Genomic DNA, 19,798 nt, shown 5'->3' with positions numbered 1-19,798 from the left:
TGCAACAGATGGCAATGATGAACTCGAAGATGGAGAACCTTTCTAATGGCCAGAGTAAGGAGGTGGGAGAGAGTTCGAATGGAAGGTCTACTGGTTGCAATCATGGGATGCCCTTTGGGGAGTCTGATCACACCATTCAAACTCGTTTATCACGGTTAGATTTTCCACGGTTCAATGGAATGGACCCCACATGTTGGTTATATAGAGCTGAGCAGTTCTTTGTTCACCAACATACCCATGCTTCTCAAATATTACTCATGGCTTCCTTCCATATGGAAGGAAAGGCTCTTCAGTAGTTTTGGGAAGAGTTTGCGAATGATTTACTGACGAGGTTCGGTCTAGCCCACTATGAGGATCCCATAGCTTTATTATCAAAACTGCGCCAAACCCCTTTAGTTGAGCACTGTCAAACTAAGTTTGAGGAGTTAGCAAATAGAGTTGAAGGTCTCAATGAGTCCTTCATGGTGAGCTATTTTGCTATAGGGTTGACGAAAGAAATCCATTTGAGTGCTTAGATATTAAAACACACAACACTCACTGATGCCATTGGACTAGCCCACATGTAAGAAGAAAAAACCGCGATTTGTAGAGGACATGTTTGACCAGACAATGCTAGAACCACTCCAACTAGTAGCTATGGAGCCAACAATTTTTAGTCACCACCGATCAAAAGGTTGACACCAATCGAAATTAAGGATAGGCGAGAAAAGGGCCAACGCTACAATTATGATGAAAAATTCATTCCTACTCATAAATGCAAGGTGCAAAAGCTTTTTCTCATGGAAGGTAATTAGCCCAAAGAAACTTCTGAAGAGGTGGAAGCAGTTGATGATGAAAATGATGCAAAACGCGAAGACCTAGTTGTTTCACCTAAAATTTCCTTCCATGCCATTGTAAGAACACCAAGCCCACAGACTATGAGAGTCAAGGGTCGAATAGGGAAAGTTCCTATCATAGTGTGGTAGATTCAGGAAGTACTCATAACTTCTTGGACCCCATCATTGCTCATAAGGTGAACCTGATGATAATTAAAAGTGATCAGTTTGAGATGTTAGTGGCAAATGGTGATCGGGTACCTTGTCAAGGTCATTGTTTCAACGTGAAGTTGGTCCTACATGGAGTCCCAATTTCAACAGATTTCTATCTGTTGGAGTTAGGAGGGTGTGATGTAGTTATGGGGGCACAATGGCTACAAAGGTTAGGCCCAATCACTTGGGACTTTGCTTAACTCATGGTGGAATTTAAATAGGGGGAGAACACTTGCAATGTTGCTGAAAAAGTTGGTTCAACAGGGAATTGCAACTTGCTATTACATATATATAGTGCTACAGGGATCCTTACCACAAACTAGCACATCCACAAATCCAGTTCTTGACAGAATTTCAAGATGTTTTTGCTGAACCCAGAAGCTTACCACCTTCATGTCAACACGATCATCAAATTCCCTTGTTTCCAGGAACAAAATCGATTAGTGTGAGGCCTTATATGTATCCACTCTATCAGAAAAATGAAATTGAAAGGCTAGTCCAAAAATTGTTGACTAATGGAATGGTGCATCCAAGCCAAAGCCCCTTCTCATCAGCAGTTATGTTAGTCTGGAAGAAGGATGGTACGTTGAGGCTTTTTGTGGATTATAGAGCTTTGAATCGGGAAACCATTACGGACAAATTTTCAATTCCCGTCATTGATGAGCTTTTGGACGAGTTGCATGGCGTGAAAGTCTTCACCAAGCTTGGCCTCCACTTAGGTTATCACCAAATAAGGGTGTAGCTGGAGGATATACACAAGACTGGCTTCTAAACTCAAGAAGGACACTACGAATTTCTTGTAATGCCTTCTAGATTAACAAACACCTCTTGAATGAAGTGTTTTGCGACTATTTGCGGAAGTTTGTCCTGATTTTCTTTGATGACAGTATGATTTATAGTAAATCTTGGCATGATCATTTGAGCCACTTCCACATAGTCTTAACTATTCTTTGCACACATATGTTGTTTGCCAAAGAAAGTAAGTGCAGGTTTGGATGATCCTAGCAAAATCGCTTGCATATTTGATTGGCCACTTCCTAAATCACTTAAATCTTTGTGCAAATTCTTGGGGCTTATCGGATATTATCGTAAGTTTGTGAAGAACTATGGTCAAATTGTGCCGCCACTTACTAATATGTTGAAGGAGAATTCATTTACATGGATGCCTAAATTGATGAAAGCTTTTGAAAAGCTAAAGAAAGCCATGAACAATCCACTGGTTATTTCCTTGCCGGACTTCAATCAGCAATTTACTATTGAATGTGATGCTTCCAGATCAAGTATTGGCGCTGTAATAGCACAAGAAGGAAGGCCCATAGCTTTTCTAAATCAAGCATTAAGAGGAAAATCTCTTTTCCTCTCTACTTATGAGAAGGAATTGTTAGGCATAGTGCTAGCAATTCGAAAATGGAGGCCCTACTTATTTGGTCATAGATTTATTATCAAAACTGACCAACAAAGTTTGAAATTCCTCTTGGAGCAACGAGTGGGAACCCTTACGTAGCAACATTGGTTGTCAAAATTACTAGGGTACGATTTTCTAGTGGAATACCGAAGTGGTAAACTTTTAGGTGATGCTCTATCTCAAAAAGATGAGGAAGGTGAAATGATGGCTATCTCAAACCCAGTAGGAACATGGCTAGATGAGCTGAAAGTTGAACACAAAAATGATCATGCATTTCAAGATAAGCTTCATCAGTTGTGGCTAGGAACATTGGATCTTATTGGGTTCACCGAACATGAAGGACTCTTGTTTTACAAAGGACGATTTTATCTAAGTTCCAATTCATCTTTGAAGGACAAGGTTTTACAACAATTTCACAACAGCCCCATAGGAGGCCATTCTGGGTTTCACAAAACCTATCATCGAGTAAAGATTGATTTTTCTTGGGATGGCATGAGCGGAGATATGCGCAACTGTAGAAATTCTTATAAGGGTTTCTTGGTTATTTCTAATCTTCTAAGGGTTCTTTTGTTATTAGTAACACTCTTATGATATTATATATATATGAGTGAGAGAGAGAATCAAATAACTCTCTCGTTATCTCTTTTCTTCTTCTCCACAAAAATCCTAATCCTAAAACTCTCAAATCTACTTGGTTAACTCGGCCAGATATTGCTTATGCAGTTAGTGTGGTAAGCCAGTTTATGCATACACCAACTGCAACTCATTTAAATGTTGCTTATAGAATCCTAATGTACTTAAAATCCACTCCTGGACAAGGTTTATTACATGTTTGTCATGGTAGTTTGCGTATTGAAGCCTACGTAGATGCAGATTGGGCAAGATCAGTGTCAGATCATCGTTCCACCTCTGGATATTGCGCATTTGTTGGGGGTAATCTTGTTTCTTTGAGAAGTAAGAAACAAATAGTGGTTGCAAGATCCAGTGCAGAAGTTGAGTTTAGGTTTATGGCTCATGTGGTGTGCGAGCTTCTATGGCTTCAAATCCTCTTAACCGAATTGAACTTTCCTATTCATGGGCCAATGAGTTTGTATTGTGACAATAAGACAGCCATTAGTATTGCTCATAACCCAGTTCAACACGATAGAACTAAACACATTGAGGTAGATAGGCACTTCATCAAAGAAAAGTTGTAGTCTAGACACATTTGTACTCCATTCGTGCAAACTGAAGATCAGTTGGCTGACATCCTTACTAAGGGGCTGGGTAGTTTACATTTTCATAGCATTGTTAACAAGTTGGGCATGAAAAAATATATTGCACCAACTTGAGGGGGAGTGTAGAAATTCTTATAAGGGTTTCTTGGTTATTTCTAATCTTCCAAGGGTTATTTTGTTATTTGTAACACTCTTATGATGTTAATATATATATATATATATATATATATATGAGTGAGTGAGAGAATAAAATAACTCTCTCTTCATCTCTTTTCTTTTTTTCCACAAAAACCCTAATCCTAAAACTCTCAAATCTACTGCAACCACATACGAGAATGTCAGAGTTGTCAACATCACTAGGCCGAGAATGTCTCTCCTACTGGTATACTTCAGCGACTTCCTATTCCTTCACATATTTGGACTGAAATCTCAATGGATTTCATAAAAGGGCTACCTCGTTTCAACGTGAGAGATACCCTTATGGTGGTAATGGATCGTCTCTCCAAATACGCCAACTTCATTCCACTATCACATCCTTATATAGCAGCAATGGTGGCAAGGATTTTCATGGACCATGTTTTTAAATTACATGGCATGCCTACCTCAATAGTCAGTTACCGAGACCCCACATTTACTAGCAATTTCTAGACTGGATTCTACAAATTACAAGATACTACTCTCACCTTGAGTTCAGCATACCATCCTCAAACAAACGGCCAAACAGAAATTGTTAATAACTGTCTTGAGCAATACTTAAGATGCTTCTGTAGCGATCAACCTAAGGACTAGTTTAAGTGGGTGGCTTTAGCTTAATTTTGGTACAATACCAATACCTATTCAGCCATAGGCCTCACACCTTATGAAGCGGTATATGGAGTTCCTCCCCCTCTTTAATTATCTTCTATCAAAGAAACCGTCAAGGTGGAAGTTGTGGAACAAGTGTTAAAAAGCAGAGACTCTATTAGTCAAATCCTCAAGGAAAATTTGGAAGAGGCTTAACAAAGGATGACACAAATGGCTAACCAGCATCGCACTTAACGCTCTTTTGAAGTGGGTGATTGGGTCTTTCTTCATCTCCAACCATATCGACAACAAGCAATGGTCATAAGGAAGTCTCTCAAATTATCTCCAAAATACTTTGGTCCCATTCAGATTCTTGAAAAAGTTGGAATAGTGGTGTATCGTTTACAGTTACCTGAAGATACTAAAATCCACCTAGTATTCTATGTTTCATGCTTGAAGAAAAAGGTGGGAAACAACATCCAGGTACATACAACTCTACCAGTGATAGATGATGAAGGTGTTTTCAAGCCCAAATCCCAGCGCATTCTGGACCGTCAGATTGTTAGAAGAAGCCGCGGTGCTATAATAGAGGTGTTCATCCAATGGCATGGTTTAGATGCTGAAGATGCCACCTGGGAGTCTAACCACAAGTTGCAAGCTCAATTTCCTGAACTCAACCTCAAGGATGAGCTTGGTGCTAAGGAGGGAATGTTACATGCATAGGAATGGACCTGATATATGATTAGGTGTGAGGCATAACCCATTCAGTCCCAGCCCATGTTTGGTCCATTTTATTTCAGTTTGTGTTAATTTCTGTCCATGTTCTTTTCAATTGGTATTTTGTCCATGCTTTTCAGTTAGTGTTCTGTCCATGTTCTTTTCAGTTAGTCCATGTGTCAATGTGTGCTAGAGCTTTGTACTTAGTGGTAGGGAAGGTGGGTACTTATAGAAGAATGGAGAAGAATTTATGTATTTAAAACCTTCTTTGATATTAAGAAAAGGTTATCTTTGATTCTAGAAAATTTTGCTTAAGGAGGTTGGTTACCCTCAAAGTAACCTGCAAATTTAGAATAGATAAAAAGAAGTCTTCTAACTTTGTCTCTCAAACCCTCCATCTCGAAGAGAACAAATGAATAAATGTTGAAAATGGCAAGTACAAGATAAATCTACATTCGTAATCGATTGATGTAGGTTTCCAGACTAGCAAAAACTGGTTGTTGGACATGCTTTGACGTCAAAGAAGTGAAGAGCTTCTTGTAGACAAAGATTGAAGGTTTGGATAGGTAATTAAAAATTTATTTGATTTCAAGTTCGAAACTTTTGCTCCATTTCGTTCCATGATCTGTGTGTAACACTTCACAGTGTTGCTTTGTTTGCTCGATAAACTACAATTTAGAAAATTTTGGGAAAAAATAGTGTTTATTGCCCTCTTATGAGATTCATTTTCTTGGTAATGACTTCGATTGTTTTTCTAGTGGGTAATTTTTAGTTTTCTAGTCCAATTTGTTTGTTTGATTGTAATGCTTATGGCGAAATTGTTAAAGCACATGTACATTCTTTCTTACATTAACAAAAGAAGAAAAATAGAAGAAGGGACCCACCCTCATACATTTGTTTTCATGTGTAGATAAGTCCAGGAGGTACCATTCTTAACCTCCTACTGAATATTTGAGATAATAAATAGTAAGCACTTTGCATTATGATATTTCTTGATTGTTATTTCTTTTCTTTTAAATGAAATTTCCTTGTAAAATGGTTTGCTGAGTTGGGATTGTATGTTAAGCAGAAGAAGTTATGTTAGTTGCTTGACTCCAAAAATATGTTTCATATAGACTAAAATAAATGGAAAAACTAGATGATTTTCGATTTCTCTGTCCAAAGTCTAAATTCATGTAACACCATCACAGTCATGTTTCCTTGATTGAGTCACTGAAGGTCTCATGGTTTATCAGGAAATTGACTTGACCAACTCTTTGGAATGTGAGAATTTCATCTTGTTTGTTCCAATTAGAAGTTCTTATAGTATTCATTTCAGACAAATTTGGCATGATTAAATTCAAAATCAAACACATAAATTGAAAATTTAAACTATGTTTTATACCTAAGCACTGACTGATAGGTTTTTTGGGTTAGGCACATTGGACTGTGTGTGCATGTGAGAGTTATTACATTGAGATATCTCTCAGGCTTCAATGGATATCCTAAAGATTCTAAAGCACTGAATTAGTCTTTATTTGTTCATGTAGAAGGCATGTTCCCTTCATCTGATTTCAAACTATCCTTTCTACCATCAAAGAACAAATAAAAGAACAGATGATTAAAGAAAGTCACAGCATCCCCAAAACAACTATTGTACTTCTTCTTATCTATTCCTTCCAATCAACTCTGTTTTAGCTTCTTCTTCTTTTCTTTTTTTTTCTTTTTTTTTTTTCTATTTGAAGTTTATCAATTTTTCTCTAATGGGTTTTCATTGTTGGGTGTAATTCTTACTTCTTATTTGAATGGATTTGACAGTATTTATAGATATGTCAGGGTTTAATACCAATTTGCACTTAAAAGGACACTTGTGATCTGTCTCATTGAGAACCAATTGCTAAAATCAAGGTTAGTTTAAGATTGAGCACCCCGTACTATCTTTTACTTTCGTGATTTACTTTCTCATTTTATTTGGATATGAAGATAAGAAGTTTCTTTGGTTCTTTTTGTTTCTTTTATAAATTGAGCATGCAGTTCTCTTTTCTGTGGAATTAATTGATTTAAAGGGTTTATATACTATTTCCTGTTTTGTAGACTTATGGATCTAATAAGTGAAATTGGGAATTTGTTTCAGCTACTCATGTAAGTGCTTTATCTTCTCTTCTCTTCTCTCAATCTTGTTTCTATAATTGAAATAGTTAGAAAGTTACCCTTTGTTTGAAGTCACATGTCCAATTGGTAGGATCCTAAAGAAATAAATATTGAATGAATAAATAGAAGAGTCGAAGATATGATACCCGAAAATTTAGCATGTTGCCCTAGAATAATGTCGTAAGTGTAAAACATCAGTTTATATAAGATTAGTACATGCTCGTTGAAGAGAAATGTCCAATTGATGGAACCCACACCATCCTAACAACTGAGGTTATACATTGCTTATGGTAATTCATTGATTTATGTTTCAGGTCCACTTGTATGAAAATCTCTTGAATGGATGCAAATTGGTAGAATCCCCTCATAATTAATCCCAGTATCCCACACTGTACATACCCGCCCAAACTAAAATCCCTTCATCAACTCATATTTTCTTTCCTAGGTTTTCGATATCATTGGTGTATTGTCATTTTAATAACAAAAGCATATCTCCTGTGCAGTAAGTTATAAAAGGCTATCATTTCAATCATAGTGAGAAAGAGTAGAATACTCTTATATATTTAGATAGTTTTGATAATATTCAAACCTTTGACCAAGAAATAAGAGCCTTTCTAACGGGCTTAATTTCTTGCATAATGGGGCAACAATGATTCCACGATCTCGATGTCATCTTTTAACCCTTCTATAAAGTACTTCCAATCAAAAATATCTTTAAAATCGTTGCAAAAAATAAATGAAAGAAATCATATACAGACGAATCTTATCGTAATCATGTAATCCATGATTGTCTAGAAGGAATCATAATCTAGAGAAGGGAGAATCAAAGTTGCATTCATGATCTCTACGATTGCAACTATATCACATATGTACTATTCAATAAGTTATGTCAACAGGTTAGAAGTTAACAAAACATTGTAAAATTTGGAACCTACCGTCGACAATTATTATATAAAAGTTTCTTCTTATTTTCTCTCTGTTTCTTTGTTCAAAATGGTTGAAAATTGTTATGTTGTACAACTTGAATTGCTATTTTCAGGGATTTACACCATGCCTTGTGAAAAGGGTCGAGGATCTTAATAGTGTTGAGTTTAGTCTCACATCGGACACAAATTGCCTTGTCTCTCTCCTTTAATGCTCCCGAGCCTCTCCACTCATTGCCAATTGGTTCTGAGTTGGACCCCCAAATTTATCATGGTATCAGAGTGGGCCTTCTTTTCCTCCACACCACCCAGTTCATATCTCCACGTGTTTTGGCACAGTCCGACCTACACGTGTGGGGACATGTTGAGTTTAGTCCCACATCAGACACAAATTGCCTTGTCTCTCTCCTTATAAGCTCCTGGGGCTCTCCACTCATTGCCAATTGGTTCTGAGTTGGACTCCCAAATTTATCAAATAGCATGGTCATTGAATACTAAAAATCTCTATAATGTCATGGTGGTTTTAATTAAAGGTAGTGTGAGTTTCTCTGAAGGATATAGCTTTCGGCAGCATACATCTAGTAATATATCTAGACTTTTCATCCCCTCCCCTTACTTGTTCTCTTCTCAATTTTCTCATTTGCTAATCACTAACCCATCAGAGGAGATTGGTGTCTTCATAGGCATTTATGTCCTTCATTACTTAAATCTTCATGATTCTACCTATAATTTGCATAAATCTAAAGTGAACAGTAACATTAATCACTACTTTCTATTAGGTTATAGTAAAAATTTGTTTAATTTCATTATAGATACTTTGTATCTTATTGTGATCTGATTGATGTGATGGTTGATGGCCATAAATGGCTTGGTGACACATGAGAGAAAATGTGATGGAAGGTCTTTTGTCAAATGTCTGTCGCATTTCTCGAGTATACTTGATCTTGTGTAAGTCCCACTAAACTGAATTAGGTAAAATGGAACTTGTTTTGCTAAAATTCATTTAGGAAATTGAATTTGAATGCTTATTCATTCTTTTCATTTATTTTTTGTTTTGCAAGCCTATTATTTTCTTATTGGTAATTAAATTACTATCTTAGCCTCAATGTCTGACCTTCCCAATAGTTAAGAGAGCTAGAATCCTTGTTTGAGTTTTTTCAAACTTTTTTAAGGGCTTATAATATTTATATGTCCAGTTGATAAGATTTGGATGAGTCACTAATGAAATACATTTTGATGGCTAGATAAATGATAAGTATCTAGAATCTAAGATGTACCCTTCAAACTTTAAGGTTGTCTTTTGTTTGTTCTTGCTAAGTTGAAAGATTTGAACTTGTTTCTTGTTAGAGGAACTATACTTCACTTGGAGATTGAATTGGTCTCCTAAAAGAATGTCTTGTCTATTATTTCATTTATTTTTCATATATCTTTAGTTTGTTTTCTCCATTGAAAAATGATTGGAAATAGTTGAGAGTTATATTTTATAAATGGAAAAAAAGGTGTGGAGATGGGTGGGGTTGCAATTACAAATTTTTGTACATGAATAACCCATTTGATCCATGTTTAGGCCTTTTAGGAGATCTCTGAGTTGCAACCTACTGACTTCTCCGCTCACACGTGCCACATGGACTGGACCCTATGTCCTCTTTGTAATGTAGATGGTTTAAGCAAGTAGTTCTCTTTGATCTTGACTTAAATTTCTATGGGTTATCCTTCCCCTGTTCTTTTCTCTCATTATTTTAACTGTTTAAAGTTGCAGTTTTGGAGGACTTTTAAAGATCTCCAGAAACCCTAAGCAAATTACAAAAAATCCCTCTCCGCAAATGTGAGAAAACCACACCCTATGTTAAAAATCATCTTGTAATTCCTGTACTTAGAAGACCACCTCCATGTAAGACCCTAAACAAAAGTCCTTTTTTTTCTTCAATCAATCCATTATAAAACCTTATTCTAATACATCAAACACCTCGAATAGTTATATTTCTATTAGTTCTTCTCAGTTCGTTTGTTGTTTATTTTGTGATACATTGAGTTTTTTTTTAAACTCAATTTCGTGAATAATTTCGAGTTCCTATGATTGGTTGTTTTGTAAGAGATTTCTTTGCATATATTTTGTATTCGATTTTTATCTTATAAATTAAGGGAAGAAATTGATCTGTCAATGGTTAGGAATTAGTTTCATCTTATTACATATTTTTTCTTTTTACAAGGAGGTCCAATGGGTGGTAGAAATTTATTTGCATATTTTGTTCCTTGTATGTACACACCATCCATGATGCTATGCTATTGAGAACCTTCATTAGTCTACTTGACACGTTGATTTGTGAGTTTTTGCCTTGACTTGATAACAATTAGTTTTTTACTTTTTGAATGGCATATTTGGATAAAACATCACTCGGCAATTCTATCAAGTTTTTCAGGTACTTCACTTTACAAAAAGAAAAAACTTGTCTGACACAAGCGTTTTACATGTAAGCAGAAAATGATAGAAATGATAAATAATGTTAATGTGTGCCTAGCACAATCTATAACAAAAAATATATATATAAATTAGGAACGTTTTATAACCGTTCCTAAGACAGTTTAAAAATGATTTAAGAAATCTCTGGTCTGGTGGTATGTCTGAGGTTTTGGAACGGCTAAAAACCGTTCCAAATGTGCATTTATAAACCAAAACACCCTTAAAATAAAAAATACCTTAGACATCAATATAAAATCCGATGCCTATGAAACTGATGTTATAAGTTTGAGACTTTAGACATCAGCTACCAACTTTTTTCTCTTATAGTAGCAGAGACGACAACAAAGAGAAAAGCTCTTTTTCTCTTCATTTGGATGGTAATAGTAAAAAAGAAAACAAGGAAAAAAGGAAAAGAAAAAAAAAAACTTACTTGCCATTAACACACCTCCTATTCTCCTTTTTCTATTACTTCTTCATCTTCTTCGATTTTCTCTTTTTTTTTTTTCTCATCACTACAGCACCCTTTCATTTTTTTCACCTCTTGTCAACGTACACCCCCCCAATTTCTTCCCGTAAACCTTTCACCTCAACTTTGATGTTTGTTACTTCCTTGATTTGCTCAATAATTTGCTTATTTTTCCCTAGATGCAGTAAGTCCTTATTAAATAGATGATAAGTTAACTCTGTTACTCATAAATTTATAAGTGGATTGAGGGTATCACATAGAAGTGAAGCTTACACTCTCGCGACCCATTAACTTCACAACACCAACACCATCCTCAATACTTTTAGCTTCAACATTTACCACATTAATGGGATCCTAATAATAAAATTGTTAGGATTCAATCTCTTCTAATGGGGGTAATTTTTCTTAATTGGGAGTATATTGTGCCAAAAGGTGGTTCAGTGAAGGACACAGTAACCAGTGGCTTAAAAACTCCTAAGCATAACCAATTACAAAAAATAATTAACTCTAAGATGAGGTCCCATGTACATTGCCACCCATATGTTCCAAATAAACACTCGACGAAACATACCAAATTCCATCACAACCAAATAAAATTACACATAATGCAACAAATAAGAGCGAGGGAAGAGAAATCACAACATATTAAAATAGTAATATGTATTTTAGAGTGATAGCCACAATCCCCTTTGTTATCTAGTTAAGAATTAATAAACAAGCCAAGCATTATTTGTCAATAAAGTAAGCACGATACTAATAATTTTGAAGAAACAAAAGAAAAGATAAGGTGGAACACATTCACATCAAAGAAAACACAAAAAACCCCAACCAACCTAAATAGAAAAAAATTTAGGAAAAAAACTTAGAGATGGGTATCTCTGATTCTGAAGTAGTAATGATAGATTTGAGTTTTGAGCAATAATCTGAAATAGTAATGTAAGGGGAACACATTCACGTTAGAGAAAACAAATACATATTTCATATAAAGACATTTCAGCAATTTTTCAGTATAAGGATTTCTGAAATAATTGGGCTGCCTGGTATATTACAATCTAAGACAAAAATTGAAGGAAAAATATATCTGAAATATCATGGCACTTCAGCATATTATCCCACTTAATTGATGCAACTACCATGTGCACCAATGCCAACTACATACATAGATAGAACACCATAGAAAATTTCCAAATTTTTATCAATGAAAAAACATATAATAAGTTTTTTGTGTGTGTTTTTTTTTAATTGTACTTGCATTCTCATCATGCTGTCTCTCTCTTTCCAGGTTCAATGGGATGAACCTGCCTCCATACAGAGGCCAGAGAGTTTCTCCCTGGGATGTATAACCTTTTGTTGCTACTGCACCTCTTTCGAATCCTTATCAACCAACATTTGTAAAGAACAAAAAGTCCCAACCGACAATAGATCTACTACATGGTAAGAGAGCTTTTTTTTCTTTTTTTTTTCTTCCATTCTGCTCTCTGTGTCGGATAGGTTTTAATGTAACTTAATTTTCTCTTTAAATGGAATATAGAAAATACTACTATTTCTGCAGCTTCAGCTTTCTGGTATTCTGGGTCAACCAGTCTCATGGTCCAACTGGATTAAGTGCTCCCGAAGTCCAAAGCAGTGAAAACCAAGTTCTATGGTCTCCTAAACAGAAAGAAATTAAGGGAAATCTCATCAACAACAGCACCAGATGTATCTCAACGACTCGGCCAGACAGAGGATGGCCTTCACCACTTGTGAACGTTTCTCTGAATTTGTTTCAAGATGTAGCCGAAGATGATAAAACTATTTCTACTTGGGCAGGGCTCTCAAGTTACGGACCACCCAAGCTACCATGTCTGGGGCTGATTCAGCCCAACTGTCTGGCATTTAAAAAGAATCAGAAAGAATTAAACAAGGTTTATTGCAGGAATCACTGAAGGAGATTCTGAATAAAAGCTCCTCTACTTCTACGAGAAGTCGCACCAAGGTATATAAAATCTGAAAGATCTATTTTTTTTTTTTTTTAATTTAACAACATTACCCTATATATGATGTTTTACTGAAAAACCAAATTTGTTGGTTGGTGTTTGAGAGAAGCTGCACATGCAAGGGATAGCAGTTGGTCGGGCTGTGGACCTGACCATGTTGGAAGGGTACAACCACTTATAAATGAAACATGGTGGTATTATTCTTGAATTTCAGATCTGGGGGAAGGGGGTGTGAGCGATAGTCCCACATTGCCTAGGTATCATGACCTTGGGCTTTATATAAACCTGGGGCAATCCTGTTTCATTCTCTTGTTTCATATATTCTTTTGGTTTGCTTCTTATTTAGTGTATCTTTGAGTTGACACTTCATATCAGTGTCAACCATGGTGACCAAATTGTACTTCATATTTGTACTAATACTATTATATATTTAATGATAGTGTGCATCTTCCATCGAGTCTGGCTGCTTTTTATTTCAACAATATTACAGTGGGGGAGGCACCTGCATCTCCAGCTGTAATGAACCTTGCTCAACACATTGCAGAGTGCCCCAGTTTGTTTCCAGAAGTAAGTTATGGCTTCTTTCTTAGCAAAATACTTCCATTGATTATTGTGCAACTTTTAGAAGATGATTATCGATAGGTTTCTTAGTGACTGCATGTAATTTCTTTTAGAAGAAAAATCAGGACGGGAGGCCTAAGAAGGCATTCAAGCTGCTATTGCTTAGATGCCTCCATGTTCTCCATGTGTGTGCTGGCAACAAAGCAAGGGTGTGAGATGGGGTTGCTGTGAACAGCCATATGGCATGATCGAAAAAATAAAGAAATAAAACAATGGCAGCTGCTATTGTGGACATGAAATGGCAACAACTGGCAACTATTACATGTGAAAGAAGGTGGTGGTAGTGTGGGCTGAGCATATGTGTGTGCTGCTGTGAGCAGTGAGAAGTGGCAGTGGCTATTTTGGCTTGCTACATTGACAGCAGATTGCAAGCACATCTGAAAAAACAAGTCAAAGGAATGGGAGCAGCAGCTGTGCTTGTGAGCAAAAGGTGCAAGGACATGTAAGAGGTGGGATAAGCAAGAGGGAAAGAAAAATGGCAAGTGGGACATCAGGTATGCATGCTGGGTTTTAATGAAATAGAAAAAATAGAAAACAAATAGCGAAATGGAGGGATGTTATTGCTCCAGCCACATGGCTATGTTAAAACAAAAGAATAAAATAAGAAGTGGAAAAGGGGTGTGAGGTGATATATGAAAGTGTCGGTAGCTGCTGCTATAGCTTAAGAACATGAGGCAAAAAAAATGGGTGAAGTGGCAGCATATGAAATAGTTATGGAGTGTGCTGGAATGGAGAGGAATTGGAAAGGACTTGGAGGTAGCAGAGCAAAGCCATGGTGTGATGGAGATTGGATGTGGATAAATTGCAATAATCATAATTATGCATTTCAGTCACATTGCAATCGGCCTATATCTATCTTTTCCGTTAATTTTTTAGGGCTGTATAATTCTCAAATATTTCTGTAGATTCTGGTACCCATGGTTATGATTTGAATGATGCAGAGCATTAACATCAACCCTTTGAACATAGGGATCAACTTATTAATATCTCATAAATTAATTATTTTTTTAAAAAACTTTATATATCGGTTTGTAACCGATGCTTAAAGTTTCAGACTTAGGACATCAGTCTCATAGACATTGGATTTTAAAATTGATGTCTATAGCAGTGCTTTCCATTTCAGAAATGCAGATTTGGAACGGTTTTTAGCCATTCCAAATTCTGATATATGGACCAGTTCCCACCTATTTGAACTCATTAATGACGCCTCGATAAGAAATGGACTTTCAATAGTTTTAGAAAGTCTTAGGAATGGTTACAAACCGTTCCTAACTTCCATTTTTGTTGTAGTATCATAAGAGTACTTAATTCATATAAATACTTAAAGTTGGTTCAAAACAATGAATAGAGAGCAAGTTGATTGTGAGAATGATATAAGAAACAAAATGATGATAAAAATAATGAACTGCAATCATGGAACAAATTGCAATAAGTTCTTTGGTACCAAGTTCCAACTGTGTTTGGATAAGATCAAATAAATTCTATTTCAAGGCCATGGCAAAACGAGATGATATACACACTAAAATATAAATCCAAACATGGTAGGAAAACAAGTAGTTAAACATGACAAAATTGAATCTAGAGTAGAATTCTCATTCTTTCTACCAAAAATAAAAATAAAAACAGCAACAACAACAACATGACAACAATAATAACAAAGTCTTGTTCCAAAGATTTGGGGTCTGCTAAAGAAATCTTATTATGTTTCCATTCCTCCTATAACCATCAATGGATAAAAAACACTTAACTAAACATTTTTAAGGAAGATTATTTTCATCATGCCATCAATGATGTAATAATATTTCCACTAAATTTTATTGCAAAATTAAAATCGGTGACGACCACAAATATTTAAAAAAGATGTCATTAGTTTTCTGACGACAAATTCAAGTTTAAATGACCAGATTTGCCAAAATGGTAGAAATTTGATCTAATACTATAGTTGAAGTTTAAATGAATACGAAGAATTCATAGATGCCTGGACATTGTTTTCAAGAGTTGACGAGTAGAAAGCTTTACATATTCTTCTTCTACCACAAGCATGCATCACAAAAGCGGTAGTGCAGACATTCAAACTCAAGCTTCAATTACAAAACGCTAAACAGAAAATGTAATCGCATAGTTCAAAATATCTCAAGAAAGTGTACTTTTGTAAAGGGGAAAGAATTATTCTTTGACTTTAATAAAAATGGACTGCATCAACATTCAAGCCTTCAATCTTCATGTCTGAGACATATCAAACAAAGAAAGTAGTCATAATCTTTAAAAAAGAAAAGAAACTAAACCATAGATGATGGTGAGTACCAAACTTACCTCATTGAGATAATGGATGAATTGAGATAATGAAGAACATAAGATATAGAAGTTTTAGAGTTCTCACCATTAATGAAGATTTTATGGTAAGAACTAATGAGCAAACTATTAAGGTTTGAGATTTGAGTTGTTGTCTTTCAATCTCCCCCATAGAGGTGGTGAAGGTCTTCACTCACTAGACAATCATTTTGTGTAGGTATATACTAGAAAAGCCAACTTGATTCCTATGTGAAGTTCCTAAACTGAAAGGTAGAAATGATGAAAAAACAAATGTATATGATGTGTAAACGATAATTTTGAATTCCTAATTAGCAATCAGCTGAATCCCAGCTAAGAACAGAGCATAGTTAAAGAAAAACCCAAATCAATTTCAGAATAAAAAATATATTTTCTTATAATAAGGTAGAAATGATGAAAAAACAAATGTATATGATGTGTAAACGATAATTTTGAATTCCTAGTTAGCAATCAGCTGAATCCCAGCTAAGAACATAGCATAGTTAAAGAAAAACCCAAATCAATTTCAGAATCAAAGATATATTTTCTTATAAACGATAGGTAGAATTAATTTCTTTTAGTTTCCTAGTAGACCAGAAACTCATTGCTGTAATTGGCATATAAGTGCCCAAGTTTATCTCGTTGTTTATCATCCTAAACTCTGAAAAATTGGATTCAACTAATAACATCAAAATCCAGAGCTTTCCAAATCACCAACACTGATTAATACCTCATCATAGTTCACATCTGGGCATAGTACTCAAATGGAGTTCAAAGTTTCTCAAAGAAATCACCTTTTATTTTTTCGATCCATTTAATGAAAAATTAGATGAATTATTCTATTTTAACAAAAATAGCAATTCAAGGTAAAAAAAATGAAGAACGAGAGTTCATAATAGATTGAATGAAGAAATCCAAAAAAAAAAAAATTTAACTCTCAGGAAAAAAAAAAAAAAAAGAAAAGAAAGCATCCCCACAACCATAAAGGAAAATTAGAATCCATAAATTCAACATTTTGGCAAAAAAATCTCATTTAATCCTTAGAATCAGAAAAAATTTCATAAAAACTTCAACTTTTAACAATTTCAAAGAAACAAACCTTTTTGCAAAGATCACGAGAAGAAAATCAACTGCAACTCGGATTAAGCTTTCGATGTAGTTCTAAAGCCATAGAAACCATGGAATTTGGGATGAAATGATGGTTTCTTATAGATCTAACTTCTTCGAACTTCCTTTCCGCTTCAACGGCTAGAAATCAAAATGATGCTGACATCGATATCGAAATCGAGATGAAGAATCGAATAATCGAGTTGAAGAAGAGAGAAATCAAGATGAAGAACATGGGTTTGAGAGAGAAAGACCAGAAGCGAGATTAGGCTTTGTAGTCGAAGATAGGAGCGACGAGATTTTGTGAAAATCGATTTGCAGATGAAGCTTTGGAGAAATTGAATGAACATCATGTCTGTTCATTCGTTGGAGTAAGAGAACTAAAAAGGTTCTCTGGAGATATTAATAAATGTGGGAAAACAGTTTCCAGCTATCAAGTTTAATGGAAAATGATTTTCAATAGAGAAACAACTTTATACCGTTTTTAATTAGAAAGGGCGGAAAGCCGTTTCAAAACACTGTTCCTGATTTGCCATTTTTTTTTGTAGTACAGCATTCTACATTTCTTCGACGCTTATATTTTCATATTTTGCTTTGTGTTTCAGTAGTTCTGATTCTTTTAAGCCATTGATGCTCTCGCTTGGTCTCATAGACCACTTTGTGGTACTATTCAAAACATATTTATACTTCCCTCGAACGTCTATATGGATTAGTATTTGATGTTACGATAGATAAGATATGTTGCTTTCAAGAATCTTGGAGATCTCTAAAGGTAATGGGTTTATCGAGGAATGGAGAATTCATAGTAGTGGGTGCAGCATGAATTGTAAATTAGATATGATGGGTTTAGGCTTCATGAAGGGAAAACAAAACATGGGTCCTGAATATTCTTCATCAACTGTTATATGGTTAGACTACTAAAAATAATTGTGCTCTTTTTTTTTTCAAAATTTTTATGCAGCATTAGGTGTAAAATAATTATTAATGAATTGCATATAAAAGATGTCTAATTCTTATAAGCCCATTTACTTGAATTCCCTTCATTGTTTCAGAGTTCACGGGTTACTGAAGAATAATTTGGTATGGGCATTGTTGATCCAAAGCCTGCACCTTCACCTTCTTCAAAATCTTTAGCCATAGCTGTGCCAAATGATTTTGCTATTGATATTTCTCAAATCGAGCCTGTTGTGCCAAGGAATGACCCCTCTAAAACCCAACTTGCAGATTCTGGGAATCATTTAGAGGACTAGGCATTGCAAGCAAAACCAATAAGATGGATTGGAGTTAGTAGCTATGTCGAGGTCGATAGTATGACATGTTGTATTCCTATTAGCTCTTACAAATTTATAAAACATCCACTTGATTCATCATCATCAATAACAGAGAAATGGTTAAAAAAATAATGGAAATATAACTTCTCTAATCATAAACATTTACGTTATTATTATTATTATTATTTTTTTTAGAATTTAAAATTTGGAACAGTTCAGAACTCTTCCTAAATGGTATACATGGAACGGCTTAAGACCATTTTTAGAATCTGAAAGGGTTTTCAACCTTTTGAAATCTTTAACGCCGCCTCAATAAAAAAAATGATTGTAAAGACATTTTAGACATTGTTAAGAACGGCTAAAAACCATTCCTAATTGCCCCTTTGTTTTTGTAATTTTTGCTACATTTCTCATTGCTTGCTATTTGATTGAAGGAAAGTATCATAGTGGAAAGATCTGTGATGCGGATTTTCAAGTGGTCATCGTGAAATTTTGTTGTACCTTTCTTTGACTAGATTTGGATTTAAATGTTATTAAACAAAATGGATCGATCAATCTAAGCAACATATATATATATATATAGTGTGTTTTTGAAAAAATCCTAGACAACATTTTACACAATGCATTTGTCTTATATGGGCTAAAAGTTTTGGAATGCTGATTTTTTGTGAGGATGATCTCTATGGTGAGAAAATCATCATCATAAAAAATCAACCAATTCTGAAATTTCTTTAAAACATGGAGTTCGATGCTTACTAATGTTCTTTAAAGTGTAAAGGTCGTCACTTGATAGATTTGACTAAGTATCCAAAATACATATATAATAATAGTGAAACGAACACTCAGATAAAAAATTGCAACTAAATCTCTAAATTATGAATATATCATGCTTTATTCACCATTCATTGTCACAAATTATTGGAATACATAGAAAATTATGAGTAAATATACAATATTACGAATGTATCATTCGTCATTTGCCATCACAAATCATCCGAATGGATGCTAATTACCATTTAAAAACTCAATAAAGGAGGTGAGAATGGATGTTTTGGATACTTCAAAACTTTTCTTAAGGTGAGTAGACATTTAGAATGAAAAACCAATCTTAAGTTTTATTACCTAAAAAAATTTAGTAAAATTCCCTCATTTTCAACCTCTTGCCAAAAATCATTAATTTTTCTTGCAAGAAGCCTCTATCATCAGCCTCTATTGTAAAATAATTTTAACCTAGTCAACCTTGCCTTCAATCCATCTTTTTCAACCTTGTCTCAACCTCTTATAGAAAAGTTTTGGTTCTCCTTTTTTCCTAGAAGTACATTTTGCTATGAAGGTTTGAAAGTCAAAGGAGATAGAATCTTTAAAGTTGAAGATGAGGGTGTT

The 19,798-nt window shown here is 34.9% G+C and overlaps 1 long non-coding RNA gene across 1 annotated transcript; it reads left to right on the top strand.

The window, feature by feature from the left end:
- Positions 1 to 12,438: 12,438 nt before the first annotated feature.
- On the top strand, positions 12,439 to 13,673 carry LOC147382459 (uncharacterized). The gene is made up of 3 exons (XR_015174001.1): positions 12,439 to 12,564; positions 12,683 to 13,105; positions 13,216 to 13,673. It is a non-coding gene; the product is annotated as an uncharacterized LOC147382459 (long non-coding RNA).
- Positions 13,674 to 19,798: the final 6,125 nt, after the last annotated feature.

The sequence above is a fragment of the Akebia trifoliata genome, chromosome 16, assembly GCF_017979445.1.
Source record: "Akebia trifoliata isolate Shusen 1 chromosome 16, ASM1797944v1, whole genome shotgun sequence".
NCBI lineage: Eukaryota > Viridiplantae > Streptophyta > Magnoliopsida > Ranunculales > Lardizabalaceae > Akebia > Akebia trifoliata.
The sequence above is the reverse complement of the archived record's forward strand: the minus strand, read 5'-3'. Positions and strand labels throughout refer to the sequence as shown.